Source organism: Platalea leucorodia (assembly GCF_965183815.1).
Source record: "Platalea leucorodia genome assembly, chromosome: 6".
NCBI lineage: Eukaryota > Metazoa > Chordata > Aves > Pelecaniformes > Threskiornithidae > Platalea > Platalea leucorodia.
Genome location: NC_138828.1, coordinates 30916211 through 30924782, shown reverse-complemented (window position 1 = coordinate 30924782; position 8572 = coordinate 30916211).

Genomic DNA, 8572 nt, shown 5'->3' with positions numbered 1-8572 from the left:
GCTGTTCGTTTTCTTGCTATCTAGGATGCTAATTACTACTTGTCTGGAGAAGGCAGCATATTCAGAAAACCTGATTGTGTAACAAAGTTTTCAGTATGAAGCTTGAGAATAGTCAGCAGTGAATTAGAAGCACAATGCTCTTTTTTTATTTTAAAAATATTACTGTAGTAGGACTGCCATAGTTTTTTAGCATTCGTATCATGTACAGGCTAGAGAGAAAACGATGCCTTGTACTTGTAAAGTCCAGTTGTCTTTCTGTGATCACCTAAACCATTCCTAGTAACTTCCTTGTGTAGTCTTCATTTTCTGCTTATTATTTTAACTGTACCAAACAGCACATTCAGGAAGTGTAGTCCCAAACTATTTCATTATAATGTTCTTATCATCTTAATCAAGAATATTGCTGAAAAACACCTTGCTCTTCCTTGCCGGCTTTGGATTACGGATGCTATTAAACAGCCCCAAATCACCAGCGTGTATATCTTTCTGTCACAGACATCATCCTCGGCCTTGTAAATTGCTTACAAACTTCCTGAACTTTTTCATTATTGTTTGTTATCTCAGGAGATCTAGGTACTTAACAGTATTCCAGTTCTACATTTTTAATTATTATTTGCGATTAATGACCGCTAATATGACTCTATATTTATAAAGAGTTTTGATCTGGCTTGCGATTCGCATTTTACTGTATAATGAAAGGAATGAAGAACATCACAAACATACTGTTGATGGTGTGTAATTTTCCCTGCTAATTTAAGGCAACAGGTATTGTTAATCTGGTAAATCAAGTTTTGTTTGTGGGCCTTTCAACAGTTACATGTTAAAATCAATATCTCTATTAGCATTTGACCCCAAACAGAATTTAAAATTTATCGTATAGCTCTTGTTTATAGCCATCGCTCAGAAACAGGTTTGCATATTTTGTTTTAGTATACCTCTTTAGACATTTTATTACACTCACTGGTCATTTTTTTAAAACAAATACATCAATTTAAATACTTACCTTTAAGTACACTTGAGAAAAAGAATAAAAAATAATGACGTGTAGGAATGAAAAACAAGATGGATGCCCACAGTCCTGTGGCCATTTCTGCAAGTCGCAGCACACAGTCCTTTCTTGGAGAACATTATACTTCTCACCCTCATCTCTTTTTCCTCAAATTGTGAGGCAAAAATCATATACTTTCCCCTCAGTGTTTGGAAACAAATAAACTCAAATAGATTTTTTACTTCAGTAGGAATACTCAGGCGAGTAAGGCCTCATAACCTTGATATATTGATGTGCCATAGACAAAGAGTTTCTCACCTTTACCATATGCAGGAGGTGCGCTCTAACGCTACTTGCACGGATACCTCATATAGTAATATAAAATGCAAGAGGCACAGATGATGGTTACTGAATATGGGCATTGCAACTCATTGTGGAACTACCCAGTCTTAATTGGGTTTGCTTCATTTTAATTTGATTTTTTAAGCTAATCCTCAGAAGTGGCTGAAGAGCGGTATTACCATGTCTAATCCTCATACGGTAGTGGAGTTGGGTTAGATTTTCAGAGGTTTATTATGCAAAATAGCTCAATAGATGTGGCACGGTAATAAACAGTTCGCACAAAAATACCGAGAACAGACCAGCCCACTTGAACTCCATCCCTGAATTTTGTTTGCTTTTTCAAGTACGGCGTTACAGAGCCCTGTGCAGCCAAGTGGTCAATAACCTCCGAGGGCTGAATTTGCCAGTCCAGTTCAGCTGCTCTGTGATGGTCCAGCAGAGCAAGCATGAATGGAGATTGCCTTGATATATTGTTATAGCACTTCCCCTCAGCTTAGAGGGGACTTGAGGGAAAAGGAGCCCAGCCTTAGTTTAAAGGTTAGTGCAGCTTGCTTGCACATCACTGCCAGTTTTTCACTTCCGCTTGCCTGAGACCAGCCATTTTTACGTTGTCAGCATGCTATTCTACCTGTCCTCAAAACAGGTGGAGCAACGAGCACCCTGGGCACCAAGCAGCATTCCATACGGATGCTTCGTATATCTGAGAGGAAAGGGGGAGAAACAAGATGCGAAACATTTCCAAAAAGATCCTCCTTTTTAGGAAAGAAAAAAAAAATACTTCAACAAAAGCAAGACCTTCTTCATATTAGTCCATCCGGTAGATCATTATTAGTTCCTGTTTGGAGGAGACAAAACATGACAGCTTCTGCTGCTGGAAAACAAAGCGCTAAGAAGATCAACAACAACAACAGCTTCTCCCTGTTTGCACGTATTACCAGGCCTCAATTTTCTCTTCAGCATCCTGTCCAACTTGTTTTTCCTTTAATTATCATAAATCAAGCTTGCAGTCAAATCCCTCTTTAATCTGAGAAAAACTCACCTTATTGGGGACCCTTTTGATTCAGTGGTGGAGACCACAAAGAATAACATCACAGAAGAAAGCTGGTAAAAAAAGATTGTTCCATTGGCTTTTTTTAACACAACAAATAAAAAGGCTGCATTTGCCAACCCAAGTGCCACTACATGACAGTGAAAGAAAAGCAGGTTTGGGGATGTCATTGGGTTCCACCTGATCCGTGTTTTAAATACCAAAGACCAGCAGCCCTTCCTGTGTAGATGGGGGCTTCTTCCCTTCAAGAAGGACGGCAAGGTCATAGTTACAGGCTTTGTACTGTGTGCTCAGTTCCCTGGCTGTTGCATCTGGGACCTTTATGTCTCCTTCTGTTAGGAAGAAGAGGTAGCAAAACCCTTTCACATCTGGAGTCCAGCCGAAGGTCAATGTGTTAGGCAGCAGTTAGGTTTCCAAGGAATATTAGATAAAAGGTAACTTTTTGTCTTCTAGTCGAACTTGGCAATTCTTCATCTCCCATTGTTTCTTCAACAGCTTCTCTGACATTCTCACTGAAACAATTTCCAAGCTATTCCACATGTTTCCTTTGTGTAGCAGTGCTTTTTGTCTCACTGCTAGGTCATGGGGCAAAATACTGAGTCCCTACATTAATCCATTTTAAGTTGTTTCTGCTCTATGCAGGGAGTTGTAAGATCTAACGTTTAAGTCCGTATATGAGTCCCAGTGAAAAGCTTGAGTGCTTTGGTGAATAATGGCATGCCAAGGTTTCATGGCTCACACAAGGTCATGTGGCATTCACAAGAATATAAAATACCTCAGTAACTTACACCGAGATCACACACCAAAGTTCCCCACAAAATCTTCCTGTCTTCAGAATTTTGTTTAGCACTTCATTGTTTAGCACTTTCTTAGCCTCACAGTGACAACATAGTTTTCTTTCAGTTAAAGAAGATTTTTCTCTCTTCTTGAAATCCTTACACAAAATACGAGCTATTTTACAAGAAGAAAGTTTTGACAACATAAAATTCATTATGTTATTTTCACAGACCTAAACAACAAAATCTCTGAAAAATTGCTACAGGATATTTATTAGTATTCATACAGAGTATTCATTTTTTCCCAGCAAAACTACCATTTGATCTAAATGAAAAAAATATTCCTTTCAAGTCAGCAGCGGTTTGTGTCAACAAGAATGTTCATTTTCTGTGCTGATTCAGCCCTATGGATATTGAAACATGAAACTCAGATGAGCACGTGCACGGCGTAATTACGATGCCAATTTTGAGAAACAGAAAGTTTTGTTGTCATGCAGTTACTAACTACCTTTGTTTTCTTCTTTCATAAGAATTCTTTACATTCCTGAATAAACATAGATAATACATACATACTTGGCAAAATAGCATCTTAAAGTAGGGGTGCGAAGGGCTAAGCAATTAGTCACAGTTGCTAAAATAAGGCAACACAGGCTGAATTCAGCAGGCAAAACTCCTCTCTGGAGCAAATCAAGAGTTTTATCAGTTTCAGTAGGCCAGGGTACATCAGTTGGAGATCTCTTCAAAAAGGTGTTTAATGGTGACCTACTTTACCCCATCCCTTTGGAGGTGGCGGCTTTTCCTTGTTATACCTGTTTTTTGACCCCTCAGGCTGCCTTCAGGCTGCATGCTAAGTCTGCAGGAGTTACACTGTTACCGAAAACGACCAAGCTCTTATGGCAGTTTTCAGCAGTACTTGATTTGGCCTATGGTGTTTACTAAAGGAGACACCAAAGGACCCTCTGAAACACTTTCAGGATATGTCTATTTTTATTACTTTGACCTAGTTGATTACTAGTCAGATTTGGCCCATCCTAATTCGGTTGCTCCTCCAATGCTTGTTCCAGGATGCAAATGTACTAAGCAAACCACAACCTTTGAGGATAACAAATGATTTGACCAGTGTACCTGATACACTATAAAAGCTGCTAATCCAGATAAAATGTTAAGGATTAAAGTTAATTATTCAAACAGGCTAGCGAACATATTTGACAGGCTCCCTAGTATAGGCAAGGCTGTTCAGACTTCACAACATGCTGCGTTGATTGATTTGAAGTGTAGGCTTCCATTCACCTGGCTTGCTACATGCCAAGTACCATTTTCATTGTTTGATTAGAGTTACAGGGAATTGGTTAGCCTGAGCTAATTAGGACACTGATGGTGTACTTTATACGGAAGTATAAACCGCCTTTTATCTTAGGAGGTTCCCCCACAGAGATCAGCCAGTGTTTCCAGAAGACCTGGGGCAGGGACCCTCTCTGAGTTAGGAGCCCTAATACTACTCACTTCCCAAACGGCCTGCAGCGAACTACCTTTCTTGGCCATTCCCCCTTCTTCTGAGGCAGTCCTGCTGGTGAATCATTCATATATTTGTAGCTAAATAAACATTACACTTCAGCAGAGGTAGCAGGTTGACTTTCTGCCACTCTTCATTTAGAGGCTTTTTTTCCTTGTAGAGCATTCTCTCTCTTCCCCACCCCACCCCACCCCCCCCGTTTTATACAAAATAATGCTGTGTTTCCCTGGGGAAATTATTACATAGTCTGGTAGATTGCAGTGTTTTAATTGTTTGATGCTGTATTGACTTAATTTAATGATTTAAGAAAATAATAAAGTTTTTTTGTTTGTTTTGTTTGTCTTTGAACTGACAGGAGTATATGCCATGTGTTTAGACAATGGATTTAACTAGCCAACTATCACGTGGTATTAGGAGTCATTTCACTTTTCTTTTTGTCCTTTTGAGCAACTTCATCTTTAAAGATTTGGCTGATCTTTTTAGTTTTTGGTATATCCCAGTTAACCATAAGATGTCCAAGAGCTTGCTTAGACCTCAAATATCCAGGTAATTACAGCCAAATATATCTCTTAGAAGGAAGAAATATTATTCTTGTTTGCTGTCATATTGTAATTCAGGAAATATCGTTGATGACTCTAAATCACCAATACTGAAATTAGCCAGTTATTACACTGTTCATCATTATGGTTAGGGGGATGGATCAGGGCAGTATTTCTGAGACGGTGGGTTGTGACACACGCGGTAGTCATGAAACATGGTCAGGTGTTGGCAAGTTGTTGAAAATTTTGCAAATTATAAAGCAAAGACAACCTAGCTTCTGCACTCCTGGTGACTTTTATTCTTCAAGGTCAAGCATGCTTTTCAGCCTTTCAAGAAATATTACATAGATTTGTCACTTTTACAAGCAATAGATGTTAATTTGTTTTTATAAAGACAATGAGGGCTGCAATTTCTTTTTTTTTTTGGATACTGGGACGTCATCTTAAAAAAAATCTCACTGAAAAATACTGGCTTAAGGAGTTGGTAGTGGGATCCAAGATACTAATTTTCTCAGTCATAGGGATTTAAATTTAAATTTCTTAGTCCGTCCTGACTATTTGGTGCCCTATGTTAAATGATTTTATGATCTCTGTTTAGCTTCCATATGAGAAAAACAAACACTGCTGCAATTAGGCATGGAGGACTCAGGTACCTGGAGACTAAATGATACACTTACCCTTACATTGTTCAGGATATTTGACAGTATCAAATCATATTGGATAGGCAATTTGAGGGACCATGTGCGGCACCCATTTCTACCATACCCATTTTCTGAATAATTATAGCATTTCTGTCCCTGAAGCTGTCAAAATAACTCGCATAAAAGTGTAAAAAAACTTGAATAAAAATAATTTAATTCCTCTTGGGGAAGCAGTTTAAAACATTCTCAAGCATCTTAATAAATTAACTACAGACACCTCTGACGACTAATTTTCAATAAAAGACTTTCTGCTCTAAAAAAAGGGGCACTATGATGTTTTCCTAGTTTCCAAAAGCATTCTCCTAGCATGTTGTTCAAGATGAATGCCTCTTAATTACCATGTATTTATTTTTCATTTAATTTTTACCTTTCACAGTTGTTAGGCTTACATTTCCTGTAAAGTAAGTTTTGTAAACTTTGAGGTGATATGTTTATATCCTACTGTTTGTGTTGGTTGCTTTCTCTGCTGATTCAAAGGGAAAAAATAAACTGATTTTTTAAAAAATTTATTTACAGACCTTACAGCTCCCTGTACTGGGGTGAAGTACAGAATTTATATAAGATTCTGGCAATATCTTGAAAAGTAAGTGAGGAATTAACTTACAAATCTTCTAGGGAATAGCCAACTACCTAGATCTCGAAGTGCGCTGTGCTATAGCTGACCTGCAGTCCAGAGGACAGGGAGTGCCTGGAAAAAAATAGAAAAGAAAAAGCATTACTAAGATAGGCGTAAACGAGGCTATATTAATCTTGTTTACCTGCTGTAGTACTATTGCATGACATATTGTCTTGGAATCAAGATAGTCACTTTTTCCCTGCTTTCATCTCTATCCGTTATACGTATATTTGTTGCCTGAAATTGAAGAGGCATGGTGTTTTGGGTTTATTTGGTTTTGCTCCTCTTTATTCTTGTGAGATGACAGAGGAGGAGTACGGGTTACTGTCAGTGCCAGACCTGGCTAACCTTGAAAAGGGGAGACAGGCTCAGAAATCTCCACAGCGCTGCTGTTACACAGCAGCCTGAGAAGGAGCGATAAACTGCTGTTTTACTGCAGTGTCAGTGGGCATCGTGACACAGGAAGAACTTAAGAGCAGAGTGCAGTCGTATTGCAGAGATCATGTACTCTGTCCTCGGCAGTGGAAGCTGGTAGTTCTTCTGTGCTATAATTAGCCACTGCCAACGACTGCACATTGCGTCACAGGAATTAGTCTTGTGGCATTCTCACCTTTGCCTTCCAAAATGAAGGAAATATCTTTCAGTGACAGCTATTACACCAAGGCAGTAGAAGTACTAAGGGAACAAATTTACCCTTAGTTGCCTGGTCAAGGATATACAGTCTTCACTGAGAGCAAAGATCAATGCAATTTAAAAGGGAATGGTGAGTGGTCCCCTGCTGAGAATATGTTGACATATATATACATATAGCTTCTTTTCCCTGGAATTCCCATCATAAGAGAGCAGCTTGTAGTGTTTTGATAGTGGTTTTAGTTCACGTCTCTTCATTTAGCAGCGTGTACTTCCCAGATTATGTCGGCTTTGTCCCCTGTAGGTCCTTTAGCATAGGGGAGGATGTACCTGTTTTCCATCACTGCAGCTTCCTCCCAGGGGACAATATGGGGATTTCGCAGCCTGGTTTATTGCAACAAACCAGGCAGAACCTGCCACAAATCAGTAGCATATCTGATCTTTTATGAACATATTTGTGAATTAGCAACTCCCTGGAAGCCAATAAAGTTCCAAATCTGTCCAAGTCTGTATGCGACCAGCGATCAGATCAGTCTGGGTCCTCATGAGCCATACATATCAGATCAGCTACTTAATGTGGATGGAAAGATTGGATGATTCATGTCATGGGTCAACATTTAAAACTCATTGCAATATTATATTTACTGTGTACTTGTGCATCATTAGTGTTACTTGACTGATGTTACTTACAATAGTTTCATGTCATACAACTTGTTATCTTCTAGGCTTTAAATAAAGGCAGTTGAAATCAGTAACTTAGTATACCTGAGTGGATAGTCATAGTTTCATCTTGTGCTACTTCTGCAAATATTACAGTAGCTGTAGGAACCAGTGCTAACCATTGCATAAAAAGACAGTTCCAGCTTGGAAAAAACATACAATGTAAGTAGAAAGTAACTGAACTTCATCTGGGGATATCTAGGAAGTTAGCACTGAATACACCCATTCTTTCTTGAGTCGGGGTTTTCTTCAACTTTGTTTCATACCTAACTCATGGGTAACATTTCCCACTCCCCAGCAGTAGTAGTCTGAGGAAGAAATGTTAAACCTGTGGCTGAGAGATCAAAGCATGGCATTTTTCTTGAATAAATAAAAACAGTGTCTACTGCTCTGTTCTCTCGTGCACAAAGTTGCCATGTTGGACCTTGATCCAACTCTTGGAAATCTTGCAATTTTTCTTTGCATTCCTGTTTTCATTCTTTTCACAAATTAATTCGCTACAATCTGCGACAATAAATTATATTCTAAGCCACAGGGAATTTTAAAATTCAACAATAATACGTGCTATTAGTAGGACACTGCCGTTACTTAGGCACCTGCTTTCAAAACGTAATAGTTATATTGTAAAATTCTTGGACATAAGTTAAATTAGAAAGTAATATCATGCTGATTTAGTAGTAATTTTATAATATGAAATTT